Source organism: Topomyia yanbarensis, chromosome 2 (genome assembly GCF_030247195.1).
Source record: "Topomyia yanbarensis strain Yona2022 chromosome 2, ASM3024719v1, whole genome shotgun sequence".
NCBI classification, from domain to species: domain Eukaryota; kingdom Metazoa; phylum Arthropoda; class Insecta; order Diptera; family Culicidae; genus Topomyia; species Topomyia yanbarensis.
The window spans coordinates 231,424,375-231,445,614 of record NC_080671.1 but is presented as its reverse complement, the minus strand read 5'-3'; positions in this window follow the sequence as shown (position 1 = coordinate 231,445,614).

Below are 21,240 nucleotides of genomic sequence, written 5' to 3'. Positions count from 1 at the left end.
GAAATGTCTTTCATTCTTATTACACTTGGTAAGTATATATAAGAGCACCTTTTTGCATTCATCGCGGTATCGATTTGAATCGGAGTTTTCTATGTGATCGCACTCCACAACCCGTAACTCCGGAGCCGGAAGTCGGATGGAGATGGAATTTAATAACAGTTTCCGGGGACGTAACACCTTTCATTTGAGACTAAGTTGATCAAATCGATCTAGCCATTTTCGAGAAACCAATATAACCGTTATTCTGAATTTGGATGCTTCCGGATCCGTCGATGGTGGCCAGTGTGGCCAAAGAGACTTTGAATGACTGTTGGTGACCTAGATCTACAAATTCAACAGTTGTGTTTACATTTTGGAAAAATTTCACCTTTTTACATTCATCGCAGAATTCGTTAGAATCGGGATTTGCTGCGTGATCGTACATATCAACCTGTAATTCAAGAACCAGAACTCGGATCCACACAAAATTCAACAGCAGCTGATGGATCTTTCATTTAAAATCAAGTTTTTCAAAATCGGTTCAGAAAATTCCGAGAAACCGATGTGGACAAATCAACAAATTTTGTTTTGTAACCATACTTTTCAACTCGTAATCCGGAACAAAATGTCGGTTGAAAATGAGATTCCATAAGCACCTATGGGAATATTATACCTTTCATTTGAATCTTATTTTGTAAAAATCGGTTCAGCCATCTTCGAGAAACCGATGTGGACATTTTGTTAACAAATCCACACATATACACACATACATACATTCATACAACGAACACGGGGCAGAGGTCGATTAGGGTAACGGCGGGAGTACCTCAGAGCTCCATATTCGGCCCAACGCTCTGGAATATTATGTACAACGCAGTGTTAACACTGGAACTGCCCAGGGGAGTGGAGATCGTCGGCTTTGCAGATGATGTTGTCCTGACGATAACGGGCGAGACCGTTGAGGAGGTGGAGATGCTGACGGCAGAGACAATATGCATCGTGGAAACCTGGATGGTTAACGTCAGGTTGCAGCTGGCTCACCACAAGACTGAGGTAGTGCTGGTTAGCAATCGTAAGCAAATCCAGCGTCTCGAGATCAGCGTCGGGGGACAATCCATTCCATCGATGCGCGCGCTGAAGCACCTGGGTGTGATGGTTGACGATCAGTTGAATTACAACTGCCATGTCGATTATGTATGTGAGAAGGCTGCGAGGACAACTAGCGCATTGGCAAGGATCATGCCGAATCACGGAGGGGCAAGAGGCAGCACGAGACGTCTCCTGGCGAATGTCTCATCCTCAATCCTGAGATATGGCGTACCGGCCTGGGCTGCTGCGCTGAACTCAAAGCGGAACCATACGAAGTTGATAAGCACTTTTCGCCTAATGGCAAGCACTTTTCGCCTAATGGCTGTTCGTGTCGCAAGTGCGTACAGAACGATATCGTCGGAGGCGGTATGCGTAATTGCCGGGATGATTCCCATCTGCATCACTCTGGCTGAGGACGTAGAATGCTACCAGCGGAGAAATGAACGTAATGCAAGGAGACTGGTTCGAGCGGACTCGTTGGCTAAGTGGCAGCAAGAGTGGGATTACGCGGAGAAAGGAAGGTGGACCCACCGACTCATCCCAAATGTGTCTACTTGGGTACATAGGAAGCATGGAGAGGTGAACTTCCATCTGACGCAGTTTTTGTCCGGGCATGGATGCTTCCGGAAATACCTACATCGGTTTGGACACGCTTCGTCACCCCTTTTCCCGGAGTGTGTGAACGTGCAAGAGACACCGGAACACGTGGTCTTCGAATGCCCCAGATTCGAAGAAGTCCGAAGGGGTATGCCTGATATAACAATGGATAATATCGTCGAAGAGATGTGCCGCAACGAGCATATCTGGGACGATGTCAACAGGGGAGTGGAGATCGTCGGCTTTGCAGATGATGTTGTCCTGACGATAACGGGCGAGACCGTTGAGGAGGTGGAGATGCTGACGGGAGAGACAATATGCATCGTGGAAACCTGGATGGTTAACGTCAGGTTGCAGCTGGCTCACCACAAGACTGAGGTAGTGCTGGTTAGCAATCGTAAGCAAATCCAGCGTCTCGAGATCAGCGTCGGGGGACAATCCATTCCATCGATGCGCGCGCTGAAGCACCTGGGTGTGATGGTTGACGATCAGTTGAATTACAACTGCCATGTCGACTATGTATGTGAGAAGGCTGCGAAGACAACTAGCGCATTGGCAAGGATCATGCCGAATCACGGAGGGGCAAGAGGCAGCACGAGACGTCTCCTGGCGAATGTCTCATCCTCAATCCTGAGATATGGCGTACCGGCCTGGGCTGCTGCGCTAAACTCAAAGCGGAACCATACGAAGTTGACAAGCACTTTTCGCCTAATGGCAAGCACTTTTCGCCTAATGGCTGTTTGTGTCGCAAGTGCGTACAGAACGATATCGTCGGAGGCGGTATGCGTAATTGCCGGGATGATTCCCATCTGCATCACTCTGGCTGAGGACGTAGAATGCTACCAGCGGAGAAATGAACGTAATGCAAGGAGACTGGTTCGAGCGGACTCGTTGGCTAAGTGGCAGCAAGAGTGGGATTACGCGGAGAAAGGAAGGTGGACCCACCGACTCATCTCAAATGTGTCTACTTGGGTACATAGGAAGCATGGAGAGGTGAACTTCCATCTGACGCAGTTTTTGTCCGGGCATGGATGCTTCCGGAAATACCTACATCGGTTTGGACACGCTTCGTCACCCCTTTTCCCGGAGTGTGTGAACGTGCAAGAGACACCGGAACACGTGGTCTTCGAATGCCCCAGATTCGAAGAAGTCCGAAGGGGTATGCCTGATATAACAATGGATAATATCGTCGAAGAGATGTGCCGCAACGAGCATATCTGGGACGCTGTCAACAGAGTTGTTACGAGTATACTCTCCGAGCTGCAAAGGAAGTGGCGAAGGGACCAACAAAGTAACGACATTGGTTAGAACGCCGCAGTGGAACCACAAATAGGGTTTCGGGAGAAATTCCGCCGCCGGTGTAGACTGGGTCCACCGCCGGGGACCACTTGAGTAGTACGCGATGTAGCACCGGGCTCGGGTCGTCGGGGCGCCAGCGAACCGGACGTCAGGCTCCACCGGAATCGCCGGACCGACCTCGACACTCTACCGGGTAGCTCGTGAGTAGGCTAGATCCACCGTCGTTGATTAGACCGAGTAGACCGCGTCGAATAGCCAGAAGTGGGTCGTTGGGGCGCCAGTGAATCGGAAGCTACGCTCTACCCGGAATCGCTGGATGAACCTCAGCATCTGCTGGCTGGCCGTTGAGTAAGCTAGGTCCACCGCCGGGGACTAGACCGAGTAGACGAGGCGGGGAGCTTAATGGCTCACAGAAACGTACATCGGTATCGGGAGCGGTCTGCCGCCGGGGGATTCACGATAGGGCTGATTCGGCGCCGTGGACTACCCGACAGAATCGTGACAAAAAGGGGAGCTAATTTGCTCACGAAACAAACCCCGGTAACGAAAGAAATTCCGTTGTCGGGGAACTCTCAATTGGAGTAGAATAAGCGGTAAAGCTGGAAGATTTTAGTAGAGCTAAATGGCTCAAGAAAGCGGGTATCGGTGTAGGGGGAAATTCCTTCGTCGGGGAACCATAGGTCGGAGTAGCGTGAGTTCACCGTTGAGCACTATCCAAGCGGATCCTGATGAGGCCGAGAGCTGAATGACTCACGGAAACATGAGCTGAATGGCTCAGAGAATCAGCACCTAAACGGCTCACCACAGGGACGAGAAATAAACGGCGACGTAATGGATGGAGACAAGAAGCAGGAGAGGAACCGAGAGTTAAATCAAAGCTCATAGGTCGTGTCACTCCATGAACCAAGCGAGGCTCCGAGATAGAGCAGCAGAAAGAGGTGCGACGAAAGCGCAACGAACCCTTCCACGAAGTAATATGATGACGTAGTTCCGTGGGGAAGAAGGACGTAAAAAGTAAGGAATGTTTTTAGTTGTTAGGCACGAACGTGAGTCGTGAGTCCCACACAGTGCCAATACACTACAGGCCAGGCTTTTGAAGCTTTTTTAACCTTACTATAAAAAAACCTGTTTTAATCCACCTATAGGTGCAATTGTGCCTTTCTCATTTCTCCAAACTATGATTTAATAACTGGTTCGTACAATATAACATTATGTTTCAAGGTTTCAGTCACCGTTCATGAATGTTGTCGTTTTTTAGTTGATATTTTTCGGTGAAATCTATTTAAAAAACACAGTTTACCGTTAACGTTTCAGCCTACTTTTTTATTTCCTTTCAGCCATCCTCAGAACTTTACAATAAGAAAAACAAAATAAAAATAGCGATAAAATTTAAAAAAATACATTTGAATTTGAAATTATCTTACTTCTTGCCCAAGCGCGTCTTGCCACCGCTGGGGGAAAATCAAATTTAAACTAATTCTACATGTACTTCTCTCACTGTTGGCGTCTCTCTTCTTTCTCACCAGTGCCATTGCGCGTCGATCGTAGCTTATTAAGAAGACCGTTGTATGTGCAGGCGAAGCTGGCGGCGTCCCGTAAACCTTCAACGGGACGCCGCCAGCTTCGCCTGCACATACAACGGTCTTCTTAATAAGCTACGATCGACGCGCAATGGCACTGGTGAGAAAGAAGAGAGACGCCAACAGTGAGAGAAGTACATGTAGAATTAGTTTAAATTTGATTTTCCCCCAGCGGTGGCAAGACGCGCTTGGGCAAGAAGTAAGATAATTTCAAATTCAAATGTATTTTTTTAAATTTTATCGCTATTTTTATTTTGTTTTTCTTATTGTAAAGTTCTGAGGATGGCTGAAAGGAAATAAAAAAGTAGGCTGAAACGTTAACGGTAAACTGTGTTTTTTAAATAGATTTCACCGAAAAATATCAACTAAAAAACGACAACAATATAACATTATGGAAATGTCTTTCATTCTTATTACACTTGGTAAGTATATATAAGAGCACCTTTTTGCATTCATCGCGGTATCGGTTTGAATCGGAGTTTTCTATGTGATCGCACTCCACAACCCGTAACTCCGGAGCTGGAAGTCGGATGGAGATGGAATTTAATATCAGTTTCCGGGGACGCAACACCTTTCATTTGAGACTAAGTTGATCAAATCGTTCTAGCCATTTTCGAAAAACCAATATAACCGTTATTCTGAATTTGGATGCTTCCGGATCCGTCGATGGTGGCCAGTGTAGCCAAAGAGACTTTGAATGACTGTTGGTGACCTAGATCTACAAATTCAACAGTTATGTTTATATTTTGGAAAAAAATCACCTCACCAATTCATCGCAGAATTCGTTAGAATCGGGATTTGCTGCGTGATCGTACGTAACACCCTGTAACTCAGGAACCAGAACTCGGATCCACACAAAATTCAACAGCAGCTGATGGACCTTTCATTTAAAATCAAGTTTGTCAAAATCGGTTCAGAAAATTCCGAGAAAACGATGTGGACAAATCAACAAATTTTGTTTTGTAACCATACTCTTCAACTCGTAATCCGGAACAAGATGTCGGTTGAAAATGAAATTCAATAGCAACCTATGGCAATATTATACCATTCATTTGAATCTTAGTTTGTAAAAATCGGTTCAGCCATCTCCAAGAAACCGATGTGGACATTTTGTTAACAAATCCGCACATACACACATACATACATACATACATACATACATACATACATACATACATACATACATACATACATACATACATACATACATACATACATACATACATACATACATACATACATACATACATACATACATACATACATACATACATACATACATACATACATACATACATACATACATACATACATACATACATACATACATACATACATACATACATACATACATACATACATACATACATACATACATACATACATACATACATACATACATACATACACATATACATACACACAGATATTTTAAATCCGCTAGCGAATGACGGATCTCAATAGTAGCACGTCTGTAATAACATACGTACATGGAACTATTGAGAACCAGAGCTACAGGTCCAAAGCCCTGGTAAAGGAGGATGGTTGTGGTGATCCGGGCCGAGATCACCACGTAAAGCAAGGTAGGGCATAACCCCAATTCCAAGGCGTGAAGCGACCCGTGCCGAGGGATGAGTGATCGAGGGGGTGAAAAAGATGCTGGATCGTTAACGGAGCCTGTGGGGTACCTGGGCAACCCCCACAGTAAGCGTCCCTTACCACGCTAATGCGGAGCTCTGGCGTGGCGGACATATATTTCTCGCGCTACTCGTGGGACTATACATGGAGACAAACAAAAATAAAAACAAACAGACGGAGGTGCCAAACCCCTTCGCAAGAGGTGGTTTGGCGAGGTCTCCCCCCGTGGGGAGAGTAGTGGAGCGATGAGTGCTGCATCCGAAAGCACCAATGACCCCCCAGCGGCGGTAGGCAATAACCCTACCAATGCATCGGAGGGGCCAATAGCTGCGATGCGCAAAGTAGCGAAGCAACTCGATTCTATAATCGACTTTGCTAGCGCAAAGCAGAACATAGCCAAGGAGTTGAAGTTGAGCCTTCTGGAGCTCCGGAAAGCTGTTCGTGTCGCAAGACAGGAACAGCAGGCCTATGTTGAGAGGGTGGAATGTCGGGAGAGGCCCGACAGAGAAACCCAGACAGTGGCCTCCAATAGGGAGGAAAGAGAGAAGGTCGATAGAGGTTCACAGACAGTGGCCTTTACCTTCTACGGAGCAGCCACGTCGATCGGAGCGGCGACCGAGTTCCCCTCGAAGGGAAAGGGAAAGGGCAATCGCAAGACGGCATCGAATGCGAAGCGCCCTAGGAAGTCGCCAGGCGAGGGTGCCAAAACCGACACCACTCGGCGTGCAACCGTCAAGGTCAAACGCCGCCTGGGTGAGGTAAGCGAGGGCGAGAGTGACCTCGCTGTGGAGAGCGATGGTACCAGCAACCCGGCACGACCGGGGCAGGGGGGCTCAAACCCCTGGACGCTGGTTACCAAGAAAAAGCCGGCACCGAAACCGGAGGTACCGCGGCCTGCGAGGAAGGCCAAGGACAGAGGCGAAGCCTTGTGGTTAAAAACCGACAAGGACAAATACGCCGATATCCTTAAATCGATGAAGGCGGCCGAAAGTCTCTCGGCCCTTGGGCAGGATGTGCGTAGCGTAAGACGCACCAACACGGGAGAGATGCTCCTGGTGCTGAAGCGAGGCGCACAATCAAGTGCAGTATATAAGGCCTTGGCCCAAGAGGTCCTTGGTGAGGGCGCCCAAATCAGGTCGCTAGGTGCGGAAACAACTCTCCAGTGCAAGCACTTGGACGAGTTCACGACCGCAGAAGACGTCGTCGCAGCCGTCAAGGAGCACTGCGACGTCAGAATCGAGCGGGCCTCTGTGCGATTGAGGGACGGACCCTCTGGCACCCAAGTAGCCTACCTCAGGCTACTGAATGCGGATGCCAAAAAGGTAACCGAGAAAGGGAAGCTGAAGATCGGCTGGTCGGTATGCCCTATTAGTATACCCCAGCCGCCTTCAGTAGACAGGTGCTATCGGTGCCTAGAATCCGGCCATAAAGCTTACGAATGCAAAGGCATAGACAGGAGCAAGCTATGTCGTCGATGCGGCGAGGAGGGGCATAAAGAGCGGGGGTGCACTAAGGCATATAAGTGCCTTATCTGCACCGCTAAGAAGCAAGCCCATAAACATGCTATGGGCGGACCTTCGTGTCCCTTCGGCGAGTTAAATAAGAAGAAGCCGTGAGAGTCACACAGCTAAATCTTAACCATTGTGCAGCAGCCCAACAGCTGCTGTGGCAGTCGGTCTCGGAGTCGAGGACAGATGTCGCCCTCTTATCAGACCCGTACAGCATCCCTGCCGGCAACGGTAATTGGGTGTCGGACGGGTCTGGAATGGTGGCAATCTGTACAACGGAAAGGTTCCCGGTTCAAGAGGTAATACACCCCTCCGCCGAGGGTGTGGCGATTGCCAAGATCAATGGTGTGTTCTATTGCAGCTGCTACGCCCCACCAAGGTGGCCAATAGAACAGTTCTACCAGATGATCGACAGGCTCTCGTCGGACCTCGTGGGCCGGAAACCGGTAGTAATAGCGGGAGACTTCAACGCTTGGGCAGTGGAGTGGGGCAGCCGCTGTACAAATAGCAGGGGTCAAGCGCTAATGGAAGCGTTTGCGAAACTCGATACTGTGCTAGCTAATGATGGCTCCGCTAGTACATTCCGTAGAAACGGAGTGGAGGCGTGGATTGATTTGACCTTTGCCAGCCCGAGTCTGGCTCCAGGCATGGAATGGAGGGTAGACGAAGGCTACACCCATAGCGATCATTTAGCAATCCGCTTTAAGATCAACTATGGTGTGCAGCATCCGAGGGCGGGAGATCCCTGTCAGGTACGCGGGTGGAAGTCCAATCACTTCGACAGCGAAGCTTTCACCGCGGCTCTGGGACTGGAGGCCAACACCGACAGTCTAAGCGGGGATGCGCTGGTAGCTGTTCTATCACGCGCGTGCGACGCCACTATGCCGAGAAAAACACTGCCAAGAAACGGTAGATGCCCGGTATACTGGTGGAGTGCCGAGATTGCAGCTCTACGGTCAGCCTGTCTCAGAGCTAGACGTAGGATGCAAAGAGCTCGCACCGAGGATGCAAGAGAGAACCGCTGTGAAGCGTTTCGAGCTGCGAAATTAGCCCTTAACAAGGCTATTAAAAGCAGCAAGAGAGCGTGTTTCGACAACCTGTGTGAGAGTGCCAACGCGAATCTGTGGGGTGACGCCTACCGGATTGTGATGGCCAAGACCAAAGGGGGCTCCTCACCCCCAGAACGGTCTCCGGACCGGTTGGCAACGATTATCGAAGTACTCTTCCCGTCTCGAGCCACAAGCCCCTGGCCACCTGCACTACGAGACAGTGCGGGCACGGTCGAAATGGTGGCTCCAGTGACGAATGAAGAACTACTCGCAGTGGCTAAATCCCTAGCAATGAACAAAGCTCCGGGGCCGGATGGAGTTCCAAACAACGCTCTCAAGGCAGCGATCATAGCGAACCCGAACATGTTCAGGCTAGCTATGCAGAGATGCCTTGACGAGTGCCGTTTCCCCGATAGATGGAAAAGGTAGAAACTGGTGCTGTTGCCGAAGCCCGGGAAGCCGCCAGGCGACCCATCGGCGTACAGACCAATCTGTCTGATAGACACGACTGGCAAACTGCTTGAGAGGATTATCCTCAACAGGCTCACCCCGTACGCGGAAGGTACGGACGGTCTGTCAAGCAACCAGTTTGGCTTTCGGAAGGGTAAGTCCACAGTGGACGCTCTCAACTCAGTGATAAATACTGCCGAGATAGCGATCCAACGAAAAAGGCGAGGTATTCGATACTGTGCGTTAGTGACACTTGACGTGAAGAACGCATTCAACAGCGCAAGCTGGGATGCCATCGCGCTCTCGTTACACCGGCTTAGCCTACCGGTGGGTCTGTACCGGATCCTGGAAAGTTACTTCCAAAACCGCGTACTGCTATACGAGACCGATGCCGGTCAGAAAAGGGTTCCGATTACCGCCGGAGTCCCGCAGGGCTCGATCCTAGGCCCGGTGCTATTTTTTTTTTTTTTTTTTTAACAATGGAGAAGACCTTTATGTCCTAGCCCAGTACACGTGCTAACGGTAGGGTCCAATCTACCACACGGGGTGCACTGGGGGCGTGTCGGACTCGAATGGTGACCAGCCATTAATACCGACTAAACTCCATTGGGCTCCGCCATCATTCCTCCCAGGAACTACCTCTCGGTATTACTTCTGGGGGGATGGCTGTACTAAGTGTACTCATTCACTCTCACTCGCGCGATCATACATCCTGTATGAGGCTTACTTGGGTGCTCTCTCAATCACACTTTGATTCGCTCTCAAACACTCCCACATGAGGCTGACTTTTGTGCTCACCTTTTACGTTCCATGCGAGGCTGACTTGTGTGCTCACCTTACTCATTCCTTGCTAGGCTTACTTTTGTGCTCGCCCTACCCATACATGTGAGGCTGACTTGGGTGCTCACCCTATCACCTGATTCACTCTCAATCGTGCCACTCTATTGTACCTTTGTCACTCCCTCTGGCATCCCATGTGGGACATTTTTCTTAGGCCCCACTTCTGACATACCATGCGAGGCTGACTTTTGTGCTCACCTTTTTTATTCCTTGCTTGCTACCAACCTGTGAGGCTGACTTTTATGCTCACCCTTAACATGCAGTGTGAGACTGACTTGGATGCTCACCCTTTCACTCCTCTGCCACGCCATGAGGCATCGATAGCTTAGTTCCAACATACTACGCTACGACCCTCCCGTCTTGGCATGAGGCAGTCCACTTATACGCCTATACACTCACTCTTCTGTCTTGCTTCGGGGTGGCTGGGTTTACCCCTTACGCGGTTGCCATTCGCTGCGCCAACCTACCTCGGCATGAACAGACCATTCACTCTCTTATTTTGCGCTTGGCCTTTTTCGCTCCAGCTAACCAATCACTAGTTAGCCGTGCCCGCCGTCTGTTGCTCGGTTCGCCAGATTACCTGTAGCCTACTGGCAATCTGGATGGTAGCAGCCGAGACTGCGTTCCACTTCTCCACCGTTTGACACATCCGCTGGATAAGGGTATCCGGGGTTGTGTCCCAGCCACAGACGTCAAGCATTGCTCTTCTTTCGACGTCGAACCGATGACATACGAACAGTATGTGCTCGGCAGTTTCATCTACACCTGGGCAGTCCGGGCAGACTGGGACCTCCGCGTGTCCGAACCTGTGGAGGTACTGACGGAAACAGCCATGGCCTGACAGGAATTGTGTCAGGTGGAAGTGAACTTCCCCATGGGGTCTTCCCACCCAGCTCGATATGCTAGGTATCAGCCGGTGGGTCCACCTACCTTTCGAGGAGTTGTCCCACTCACGCTGCCATCTGGCGACCGAGGTCACCCTGGTGCGCTCGCGGGCTCCCCTATTTCCACGTAGCTCAAAGCACTCCTCATCTTCCCGAATGACCAGCCCGACTGGCATCATGCTCGCTATCACGCAGGATGCATCGTGTGATACCGTGCGGTAGGCAGATATCACTCTGAGGCACATCACGCGGTAGGTGCTCTCCAGTTTCTGTAGGTAACTGGTTACCCTCAGTGCTCTTGACCATGACGGGCCGCCGTACCTGAGGATAGATACGGCAACGCCTGCCAGTAACCTACGTCTACTGGCGCACACCTTTGAGCTGTTGGACATCATTCTCGATAGTGCCGCAACAGCAGTCGACGCTCTCTTGCACGTATAGTCGACATGGCTGCCGAAGGTCAGCTTGTCGTCTATAATGACTCCGAGAGACTTCAGACTTCGCTGTGAAGTGATCGCGACTTCTCCCACATGGATAACTGCATGTTGTGCCGACTTGCGGTTGTTGACGATAACTACCTCCGTCTTATGATGAGCGAGCTCCAGGCCTCTCGCGCTCATCCATTCCTCCACCGTGCTAATCGCGTGTTCTGCGGTTAGTTCTACCTCAGGAATTGACTCCCCGTAGACCTCCAAGGTTACGTCGTCGGCAAAGCCGACGATCTTGACCCCAGGAGGGAACTTCAGTCTCAGAACCCCGTCATACATGAGGTTCCATAGCACCGGGCCTAGGATCGAGCCCTGCGGGACTCCGGCGGTAATCGGAACCCTTTTCTGACCGGCATCGGTCTCGTATAGCAGTACGCGGTTTTGGAAGTAACTTTCCAGGATCCGGTACAGACCCACCGGTAGGCTAAGCCGGTGTAACGAGAGCGCGATGGCATCCCAGCTTGCGCTGTTGAATGCATTCTTCACGTCAAGTGTCACTAACGCACAGTATCGAATACCTCGCCTTTTTCGTTGGATCGCTATCTCGGCAGTATTTATCACTGAGTTGAGAGCGTCCACTGTGGACTTACCCTTCCGAAAGCCAAACTGGTTGCTTGACAGACCGTCCGTACCTTCCGCGTACGGGGTGAGCCTGTTGAGGATGATCCTCTCAAGCAGTTTGCCAGTCGTGTCTATCAGACAGATTGGTCTGTACGCCGATGGGTCGCCTGGCGGCTTCCCGGGCTTCGGCAACAGCACCAGTTTCTGCCTTTTCCATCTATCGGGGAAACGGCACTCGTCAAGGCATCTCTGCATAGCTAGCCTGAACATGTTCGGGTTCGCTATGATCGCTGCCTTGAGAGCGTTGTTCGGGACTCCATCCGGCCCTGGAGCTTTGTTCATTGCTAGGGATTTACCCACTGCGAGTAGTTCTTCGTTCGTCACTGGAGCCACCATTTCGACCGTGCCCGCACTGTCTCGTAGTGCAGGTGGCCAGGGGCTTGTGGCTCGAGACGGGAAGAGTACTTCGATAATCGTTGCCAACCGGTCCGGAGACCGTTCAGGGGGTGAGGAGCCCCCTTTGGTCTTGGCCATCACAATCCGGTAGGCGTCGCCCCACGGATTCGCGTTGGCACTCTCACACAGGTTGTCGAAACACGCTCTCTTGCTGCTTTTAATAGCCTTGTTAAGGGCTAATTTCGCAGCTCGAAACACTTCACGGCGGTTCTCTCTTGCATCCTCGGTGCGAGCTCTTTGCATCCTACGTCTAGCTCTGAGGCAGGCTGACCGTAGAGCTGCAATCTCGGCACTCCACCAGTATACCGGGCATCTGCCGTTTCTTGGCAGTGTTTTTCTCGGCATAGTGGCGTCGCACGCGCGTGATAGAACAGCTACCAGCGCATCCCCGCTTAGACTGTCGGTGTTGGCCTCCAGTCCCAGGGCCGCGGTGAAAGCTTCGCTGTCGAAGTGATTGGACTTCCACCCGCTTACCTGACAGGGATCTCCCGCCCTCGGATGCTGCACACCATAGTTGATCTTAAAGCGGATTGCTAAATGATCACTATGGGTGTAGCCTTCGTCTACCCTCCATTCCATGCCTGGAGCCAGACTCGGGCTGGCAAAGGTCAAATCAATCCACGCCTCCACTCCGTTTCTACGGAATGTACTAGCGGAGCCATCATTAGCTAGCACAGTATCGAGTTTCGCAAACGCTTCCATTAGCGCTTGACCCCTGCTATTTGTACAGCGGCTGCCCCACTCCACTGCCCAAGCGTTGAAGTCTCCCGCTATTACTACCGGTTTCCGGCCCACGAGGTCCGACGAGAGCCTGTCGATCATCTGGTAGAACTGTTCTATTGGCCACCTTGGTGGGGCGTAGCAGCTGCAATAGAACACACCATTGATCTTGGCAATCGCCACACCCTCGGCGGAGGGGTGTATTACCTCTTGAACCGGGAACCTTCCCGTTGTACAGATTGCCACCATTCCAGACCCGTCCGACACCCAATTGCCGTTGCCGGCAGGGATGCCTTACGGGTCTGATAAGAGGGCGACATCTGTCCTCGACTCCGAGACCGACTGCCACAGCAGCTGTTGGGCTGCTGCACAATGGTTAAGATTTAGCTGTGTGACTCTCACGGCTTCTTCTTATTTAACTCGCCGAAGGGACACGAAGGTCCGCCCATAGCATGTTTATGGGCTTGCTTCTTAGAGGTGCAGATAAGGCACTTATATGCCTTAGTGCACCCCCGCTCTTTATGCCCCTCCTCGCCGCATCTACGACATAGCTTACTCCTGTCTAGGCCTTTGCATTCGTAAGCTTTATGGCCGGATTCTAGGCACCGATAGCACCTGTCCACTGAAGGCGGCTGGGGTATACTGATAGGGCATACCGACCAGCCGATCTTCAGCTTCCCTTTCTCGGTTACCTTTTTGGCATCCGCATTGAGTAGCCTGAGGTAGGCTACTTGGGTGCCAGAGGGTCCGTCCCTCAATCGCACAGAGGCCCGCTCGATTGTGACGCCGCATTGCTCCTTGACGGCTGCGGCGACGTCTTCTGCGGTCGCGAACTCGTCCAAGTGTTTGCACTGGAGAGTTGTTTCCGCACCTAGCGACCTGATTTGGGCGCCCTCACCAAGGACCTCTTGGGCCAAGGCCTTGTATATTGCACTTGATTGTGCGCCTCGCTTCAACACCAGGAGCATCTCTCCCGTGTTGGTGCGTCTTACGCTACGCACATCCTGCCCAAGGGCCGAGAGGCTTTCGGCCGCTTTCATCGATTTAAGGACATCGGCGTATTTGTCCTTGTCGGTTTTTAACCACAAGGCTTCGCCTCTGTCCTTGGCCTTCCTCGCAGGCCGCGGTACCTCCGCTTTCGGTGCCGGCTTTTTCTTGGTAACCAGCGTCCAGGGGTTTGAGCCCCCCTGCCCCGGTCGTGCCGGGTTGCTGGTACCATCGCTCTCCACAGCGAGGTCACTCTCGCCCTCGCTTACCTCACCCAGGCGGCGTTTGACCTTGACGGTTGCACGCCGAGTTGTGTCGGTTTTGGCACCCTCTCCTGGCGACTTCCTAGGGCGCTTCGCATTCGATGCCGTCTTGCGATTGCCCTTTCCCTTTCCCTTCGAGGGGAACTCGGTCGCCGCTCCGATCGACGTGGCTGCTCCATAGAAGGTAAAGGCCACTGTCTGTGAACCTCTATCGACCTTCTCTCTTTCCTCCCTATTGGAGGCCACTGTCTGGGTTTCTCTGTCGGGCCTCTCCCGACATTCCACCCTCAGGCCCGGTGCTATGGAACCTCATGTATGACGGGGTTCTGAGACTGAAGTTCCCTCCTGGGGTCAAGATCGTCGGCTTTGCCGACGACGTAACCTTGGAGGTCTACGGGGAGTCAATTCCTGAGGTAGAACTAACCGCAGAACACGCGATTAGCACGGTGGAGGAATGGATGAGCGCGAGAGGCCTGGAGCTCGCTCATCATAAGACGGAGGTAGTTATCGTCAACAACCGCAAGTCGGCACAACATGCAGTTATCCATGTGGGAGAAGTCGCGATCACTTCACAGCGAAGTCTGAAGTCTCTCGGAGTCATTATAGACGACAAGCTGACCTTCGGCAGCCATGTCGACTATACGTGCAAGAGAGCGTCGACTGCTATTGCGGCACTATCGAGAATGATGTCCAACAGCTCAAAGGTGTGCGCCAGTAGACGTAGGTTACTGGCAGGCGTTGCCGTATCTATCCTCAGGTACGGCGGCCCGTCATGGTCAAGAGCACTGAGGGTAACCAGTTACCTACAGAAACTGGAGAGCACCTACCGCGTGATGTGCCTCAGAGTGATATCTGCCTACCGCACGGTATCACACGATGCATCCTGCGTGATAGCGAGCATGATGCCAGTCGGGCTGGTCATTCGGGAAGATGAGGAGTGCTTTGAGCTACGTGGAAATAGGGGAGCCCGCGAGCGCACCAGGGTGACCTCGGTCGCCAGATGGCAGCGTGAGTGGGACAACTCCTCGAAAGGTAGGTGGACCCACCGGCTGATACCTAGCATATCGAGCTGGGTGGGAAGACCCCATGGGGAAGTTCACTTCCACCTGACACAATTCCTGTCAGGCCATGGCTGTTTCCGTCAGTACCTCCACAGATTCGGGCACGCGGAGGTCCCAGTCTGCCCGGACTGCCCAGGTGTAGATGAAACTGCCGAACACATACTGTTCGTATGTCATCGGTTCGACGTCGAAAGAAGAGCAATGCTTGACGTCTGTGGCTGGGACACAACCCCGGATACCCTTATTCAGCGGATGTGTCAAACGGTGGAGAAGTGGAACGCAGTCTCCTGGAGCGAAAAAGGCCAAGCGCAAAATAAGAGAGTGAATGGTCTGTTCATGCCGAGGTAGGTTGGCGCAGCGAATGGCAACCGCGTAAGGGGTAAACCCAGCCACCCCGAAGCAAGACAGAAGAGTGAGTGTATAGGCGTATAAGTGGACTGCCTCATGCCAAGACGGGAGGGTCGTAGCGTAGTATGTTGGAACTAAGCTATCGATGCCTCATGGCGTGGCAGAGGAGTGAAAGGGTGAGCATCCAAGTCAGTCTCACATTGCATGTTAAGGGTGAGCATAAAAGTCAGCCTCACAGGTTGGTAGAGGCTAGCACAAAAGTCAGCCTAGCAAGGAATGAAAAAGGTGAGCACAAAAGTCAGCCTCGCATGGTATGTCAGAAGTGGGGCCTAAGAAAAATGTCCCACATGGGATGCCAGGGGGAGTGACAAAGGTACAATAGAGTGGCACGATTGAGAGTGAATCAGGTGATAGGGTGAGCACCCAAGTCAGCCTCACATGGATGGGTAGGGCGAGCACAAAAGTAAGCCTAGCAAGGAATGAGTAAGGTGAGCACACAAGTCAGCCTCGCATGGAACGTAAAAGGTGAGCACAAAAGTCAGCCTCATGTGGGAGTGTTTGAGAGTGAATCAAAGTGTGATTGAGAGAGCACCCAAGTAAGCCTCATACAGGATGTATGATCGCGTGAGCGAGAGTGAATGAGTACATTGAGTACAGCCATCCCCCCAGAAGTAATACCGAGAGGTAGTTCCTGGGAGGAATGATGGCGGAGCCCAATGGAGTTTAGTCGGTATTAATGGCTGGTCACCATTCGAGTCCGACACGCCCCCAGTGCACCCCGTGTGGTAGATTGGACCCTACCGTTAGCACGTGTACTGGGCTAGGACATAAAGGTCTTCTCCATTGTAAAAAAAAAAAACAAACAGATATTTTGCGATCTCGGCGAACTGAGTCGAATGTTATATGAGACTCGGCCCTCCAGGCCTCGGTTAGAAAATCGGTTTTTGAAGCAATTGCATAACCTTTCTATATGAGAAAGGCAAAAGAATAATATTTAATGAGCTTAATAAGCATGAGTTCAATGTTATCTTCATGTGATTATAATTTGGAAAGGTGGAATGGGTTTGAACGTGTAGGGAATGGGGGGTTAGTAGAGTGGGAGTGGAGGATGCGTCAGAAATCCTTCATCTTATTTCGGTATACGGGGTGGATGAAGGAAATGCGGGCGTGAGGGTGGTCCAAGGGGAGGGGAGTGATGAAGGAGGGAGGTGTAAGGGCAAGGCGGGGGGAGGGGCGACGACGCAATACTCAACTGCATATTTTGCCTTCCATTTGAGATTTGGTTTGAGAAAATCGGTTCAGTCATCACCGAAGAATCGATTTGACTTTAATTGTGGAATATGCTCGGAATTCCGGACTTCCGGAATCGTCGATAGTGGACATTATATTCAAAGAATGTTTGATTGGCAATCAGTGATCCAGATCTGCGATTAGAAGTAATTTGGTGACCATTTCAATAGTTTTTAGCCTCTGAGGTATTATGATTGTACCGATTTATATGGAAAATTCCAGTGTATCCTTACTAACACCCCTGTAACTCCGGAAGCAAGAGTCAGAACCGAATGAAATTCAGCAGCAGTCAATTGTATTACTGTATCTTTCATTTAAAATCAAGTTTGTAAAAATTGGTAGAGAATTCGTTGGGGAATGGGCGTGATATTAGCTTAGGAACTTGGCGGGTTCCCCGGGGGTGTCATGAACCGTCATAGGTGGCCAATGTGGTCAAAGCTACTTTGATTGATCATTAGTGATCCAGACCCGCAAACTAGAGTAATGTTACATCAATTTTAATATGTTTTACATCATTTGAACATCATAGTGGTACCAGTTTATATGGGAATTTGCTGTGTGACCGCACTCTTCAACCCATAACTCCGGAACCGGAAGTCGGATCAACTAAAAATTCAATAGCAGCTTATGGGAGCATTATACCTTTCAGATGAAACTAAGTTTGCGAAAATCGGTTAAGCCATCTCTGAGAAAATTGTGTGAGTTTAAATGACACACACACATACACACACATACACACACATACACACACATACACACACATACATACACAACACATTCACACACATACACACACATACGCACACAACTCCGCTAGCGAATGACGGATCTCAATAGTAGCACATCTGTAATAACATACGTACATGGAACTATTGAGAACCAGAGCTACAGGTCCAAAGCCCTGGTAAAGGAGGATGGTTGTGGTGATCCGGGCCGAGATCACCACGTAAAGCAAGGTAGGGCATAACCCCAATTCCAAGGCGTGAAGCGACCCGTGCCGAGGGATGAGTGATCGAGGGGGTGAAAAAGATGCTCGATCGTTAACGGAGCCTGTGGGGTACCTGGGCAACCCCCACAGTAAGCGTCCCTTACCACGCTAATGCGGAGCTCTGGCGTGGCGGACATATATTTCTCGCGCTACTCGTGGGACTATACATGGAGACAAACAAAAATAAAAACAAACAGACGGAGGTGCCAAACCCCTTCGCAAGAGGTGGTTTGGCGAGGTCTCCCCCCGTGGGGAGAGTAGTGGAGCGATGAGTGCTGCATCCGAAAGCACCAATGACCCCCCAGCGGCGGTAGGCAATAACCCTACCAATGCATCGGAGGGGCCAATAGCTGCGATGCGCAAAGTAGCGAAGCAACTCGATTCTATAATCGACTTTGCTAGCGCAAAGCAGAACATAGCCAAGGAGTTGAAGTTGAGCCTTCTGGAGCTCCGGAAAGCTGTTCGTGTCGCAAGACAGGAACAGCAGGCCTATGTTGAGAGGGTGGAATGTCAGGAGAGGCCCGACAGAGAAACCCAGACAGTGGCCTCCAATAGGGAGGAAAGAGAAAAGGTCGATAGAGGTTCACAGACAGTGGCCTTTACCTTCTACGGAGCAGCCACGTCGATCGGAGCGGCGACCGAGTTCCCCTTGAAGGGAAAGGGAAAGGGCAATCGCAAGACGGCATCGAATGCGAAGCGCCCTAGGAAGTCGCCAGGCGAGGGTGCCAAAACCGACACCACTCGGCGTGCAACCGTCAAGGTCAAACGCCGCCTGGGTGAGGTAAGCGAGGGCGAGAGTGACCTCGCTGTGGAGAGCGATGGTACCAGCAACCCGGCACGACCGGGGCAGGGGGGCTCAAACCCCTGGACGCTGGTTACCAAGAAAAAGCCGGCACCGAAACCGGAGGTACCGCGGCCTGCGAGGAAGGCCAAGGACAGAGGCGAAGCCTTGTGGTTAAAAACCGACAAGGACAAATACGCCGATGTCCTTAAATCGATGAAGGCGGCCGAAAGTCTCTCGGCCCTTGGGCAGGATGTGCGTAGCGTAAGACGCACAATCAAGTGCAGTATATAAGGCCTTGGCCCAAGAGGTCCTTGGTGAGGGCGCCCAAATCAGGTCGCTAGGTGCGGAAACAACTCTCCAGTGCAAGCACTTGGACGAGTTCACGACCGCAGAAGACGTCGTCGCAGCCGTCAAGGAGCACTGCGGCGTCACAATCGAGCGGGCCTCTGTGCGATTGAGGGACGGACCCTCTGGCACCCAAGTAGCCTACCTCAGGCTACTGAATGCGGATGCCAAAAAGGTAACCGAGAAAGGGAAGCTGAAGATCGGCTGGTCGGTATGCCCTATTAGTATACCCCAGCCGCCTTCAGTAGACAGGTGCTATCGGTGCCTAGAATCCGGCCATAAAGCTTACGAATGCAAAGGCATAGACAGGAGCAAGCTATGTCGTCGATGCGGCGAGGAGGGGCATAAAGAGCGGGGGTGCACTAAGGCATATAAGTGCCTTATCTGCACCGCTAAGAAGCAAGCCCATAAACATGCTATGGGCGGACCTTCGTGTCCCTTCGGCGAGTTAAATAAGAAGAAGCCGTGAGAGTCACACAGCTAAATCTTAACCATTGTGCAGCAGCCCAACAGCTGCTGTGGCAGTCGGTCTCGGAGTCGAGGACAGATGTCGCCCTCTTATCAGACCCGTACAGCATCCCTGCCGGCAACGGCAATTGGGTGTCGGACGGGTCTGGAATGGTGGCAATCTGTACAACGGGAAGGTTCCCGGTTCAAGAGGTAATACACCCCTCCGCCGAGGGTGTGGCGATTGCCAAGATCAATGGTGTGTTCTATTGCAGCTGCTACGCCCCACCAAGGTGGCCAATAGAACAGTTCTACCAGATGATCGACAGGCTCTCGTCGGACCTCGTGGGCCGGAAACCGGTAGTAATAGCGGGAGACTTCAACGCTTGGGCAGTGGAGTGGGGCAGCCGCTGTACAAATAGCAGGGGTCAAGCGCTAATGGAAGCGTTTGCGAAACTCGATACTGTGCTAGCTAATGATGGCTCCGCTAGTACATTCCGTAGAAACGGAGTGGAGGCGTGGATTGATTTGACCTTTGCCAGCCCGAGTCTGGCTCCAGGCATGGAATGGAGGGTAGACGAAGGCTACACCCATAGCGATCATTTAGCAATCCGCTTTAAGATCAACTATGGTGTGCAGCATCCGAGGGCGGGAGATCTCTGTCAGGTACGCGGGTGGAAGTCCAATCACTTCGACAGCGAAGCTTTCACCGCGGCCCTGGGACTGGAGGCCAACACCGACAGTCTAAGCGGGGATGCGCTGGTAGCTGTTCTATCACGCGCGTGCGACGCCACTATGCCGAGAAAAACACTGCCAAGAAACGGTAGATGCCCGGTATACTGGTGGAGTGCCGAGATTGCAGCTCTACGGTCAGCCTGTCTCAGAGCTAGACGTAGGATGCAAAGAGCTCGCACCGAGGATGCAAGAGAGAACCGCCGTGAAGTGTTTCGAGCTGCGAAATTAGCCCTTAACAAGGCTATTAAAAGCAGCAAGAGAGCGTGTTTCGACAACCTGTGTGAGAGTGCCAACGCGAATCCGTGGGGTGACGCCTACCGGATTGTGATGGCCAAGACCAAAGGGGGCTCCTCACCCCCAGAACGGTCTCCGGACCGGTTGGCAACGATTATCGAAGTACTCTTCCCGTCTCGAGCCACAAGCCCCTGGCCACCTGCACTACGAGACAGTGCGGGCACGGTCGAAATGGTGGCTCCAGTGACGAATGAAGAACTACTCGCAGTGGCTAAATCCCTAGCAATGAACAAAGCTCCAGGGCCGGATGGAGTTCCAAACAACGCTCTCAAGGCAGCGATCATAGCGAACCCGAACATGTTCAGGCTAGCTATGCAGAGATGCCTTGACGAGTGCCGTTTCCCCGATAGATGGAAAAGGCAGAAACTGGTGCTGTTGCCGAAGCCCGGGAAGCCGCCAGGCGACCCATCGGCGTACAGACCAATCTGTCTGATAGACACGACTGGCAAACTGCTTGAGAGGATTATGCTCAACAGGCTCACCCCGTACGCGGATGGTACGGACGGTCTGTCAAGCAACCAGTTTGGCTTTCGGAAGGGTAAGTCCACAGTGGACGCTCT